Consider the following 2,963-nt stretch of genomic DNA (forward strand, 5'->3'; position numbering starts at 1 on the left):
CACTCCCTCTGGTCACCAGAGCTATATGCTCTAGGCATTCACCTTATGTTGGCTGCATGGGCCCATTTTTTTTTTTGTTTTTTGTTTGTTTTTTTTTAATGGCAGGGCTGACTGCACTGGGCACATTGTTGGGCAAGGCTAGTCCTGGCCCTGTTCCTGCCAGGCCCTGCCTAGTGCAGTGGCTTTAGGCCCACTGCTTGGTACCATTGGGTCCCAGTGTAGTTGACTGCACAGCCAAAGAAGGTTAGCCAGGGCCAACCCACTGGTAGACTGGTCAGGGTCTCAGGGCAGCCCACTGCAGACCCCAGGCAGTCCCAGGGGTGATTCCAACCCACTGGTGGGTAGGATAACATCCTTTTTAAGAAAGGAGACTGAACCTTGCTCAAGATTGTCCAAATAACAGCTGGGATTCAATTCTAGGACTGCCTGACAACAACCCGTTCTAGCTCTTTAAGTGTGTTACAATAAATAGCCTTGTAAAGCCCAGGTTCTTCCCACTACACTCTGCTGTCTCAGCTGCCCACCTGGGTCTTTTCCAGACACAGAGCTGACTCATTCTGCTTAACATTTCTCTGCACTCCCCACTTCTGAACTTCATAGGGGCCCTGCTTTTATGAACATGTGATTATTTAGATCAGTTAGAATACAATTTATTCAGTTAGAGCTTTTGTTTAGTTACATTCTTTTTAAAGATAATGCCTGACCTCTTGGACAACTTTTTTTTTCCATATTTATTTTATTTATTTGGCTGTGTTGGGTCTTAGTTGCAGCACGCAGGATCTTTCAGTCGCCACGTACAAGCTCTTAGCTGCAGCATGTGGAATCTAGTTCCCTGACCAGGGATCAAACCCCCAGCCTCCTGCATTGGGAGCACAGTCTTAGCCACTGGACCACCAGGGAAGTCTCAACTTGACTATTTCTGTTTCCTCTCAATAACGTGTTTACATACCATCTCTGGAGATGGCAATCATCCAGTGTGACTACTTTCAAACCCTTACATTGATTTCTGTTGTTTCTGTCTTAAAGGATGGCTTTTGATGTACTTGTCTCCAGACCTGTCCTGATGGTGGTAAACACTGATCATGCAGTTACTACTTGGAGAATGGAACATGGGAATTTACCATTTTCTGTTAGGTGCCTATGTAGACAAATGATTTAATCCCTTTCTTTTGGATCCTTTCAAACTCATGGTAATGCTCATTTTGGAACTGGGGATCTCTGAACATCCAATTCTGCTATGTTAACTGCAGCAGTTGAGAATTAATAATCATGTCACAACTGTGTGTACTTCCTTTCCATATAAATATACTTGTGATACCTAATATGTCTCTTTCTGTACTACCATGAAGATGTCCTTAATTGGGAAAATACCATAATAACCATTGACATTATATATATAACCTATAAGTTCTCGGGTATAGTTACAAAATAAAATTGTAAAGCACTAATCTCAGACAATATGTTTTTACACATTTCACAATTTACAAATAATTTTAAAATGGAGCCAAACAGATCCCAATAAAACACAGTAATAGAAAGTTACAATACAAGTGGCATTTCATATCAGTAGAGAAAAGACTGATTCAGTATATTAAGACAATTAATTAGATTTTTAACATAGCATAGAAAAAATAGAATAAATATGTACGTATTTAGTCAATAAAAGTAATAGAAAATATAGGAAATATTTTTAATAATGTTAGAGGAGAAGGGTGGGTTTTATCTACTGCCAGACAGTATACACGGCAGCTAGTAAATATGTTGACCCCAAAAAAAACTCCCTGAAAAGGGGCCACATACATTCATGAAAAAGGGATCCTTTTACAATTCATGATCCACACAAAGATATAAATATTCTAACATTTGATAGATATTAAGGTCAAAAAACAATTTTGAAAGACTAGTAAAGCTGAACATATGAAACTTCCATACAGCAAAAGACATTATACAAAACTAAGAGACAAAAGAGGGGTAAAATATTGACAAAACATAGGGCAAAGAGTCATTGTCCACCATGTGTTAAAATTTATCAATCAAAAAGGAAAAAATACAACAGAAAAGCCAGCAAAGGACATGAACACGCACTCATGAAAAATACTCTGCTTCACTCAATTTTAACAATGCAATTTTAAATAAGATATTTTCACAAAGCAGAGCGATCATTCTTAAGATGAATGTGGCTGTGGGAAACCAGACACACTCAGGCACTGCTGGTACAATGTTGCCAGAGAGCTCTCTGCCCAGCATTTTAATGTGCAATCAGCCTGGCAATTCAAGTCTAGAAAATGATCTTACAGAAATACTGGCATGGAGACACAGGTGTTTGTAATAGCACTGTAATACCAAGAAGTTGAAAGCTGTCTAAATGTCCTTGAATAAGAATTGGTGAAATAATTACAATCCTTCCATACACTAGAATACTTCTATGAAGCTACTGTTCTAAAGAATGAGGTAGGTCAACACAGACTGACATGTAAAGATGCTCTGTAATATAGTGTTGGTTTTTGCTGTTCAGTCACTAAGTCATGTCCAACTCTGCAATCCCATGGACCGCAGCACCCCAGGCTCCCCTGTCCTTCACCATCTCCTGGAGTTTGCTCAAACTCATGTCCATTGAGTCAGTGATTAATCATTTAGTGATTTATGAAACAGTATACATGGAATGCACTTTTTAAATTGTATATCTCATAAATCTATATATTAGAAGAATAAACGTGGCTATCTCTAGGGAGTAAAAATATTACCCTCAAGGGTTCATTAGATTCCCTCTAGGGAATGTAATGTAATCCCTCGTATTACATCTATAAATCTAAGAGGATTTTCAAGCCCTTAAAAAACAATCAGCATTTGAGAAAAGACCCCATTTTTATAAGAGCTGTATGCTTTCTCCCCACTATCCCAAAGCACTTGCCCAAAGTCAAGAAGTCAAGTGGGTCCAGACTCTGTACTTGCCCTGCAGTGTG

The sequence above is a fragment of the Ovis canadensis genome, chromosome 6 (assembly GCF_042477335.2).
Source record: "Ovis canadensis isolate MfBH-ARS-UI-01 breed Bighorn chromosome 6, ARS-UI_OviCan_v2, whole genome shotgun sequence".
NCBI classification, from domain to species: domain Eukaryota; kingdom Metazoa; phylum Chordata; class Mammalia; order Artiodactyla; family Bovidae; genus Ovis; species Ovis canadensis.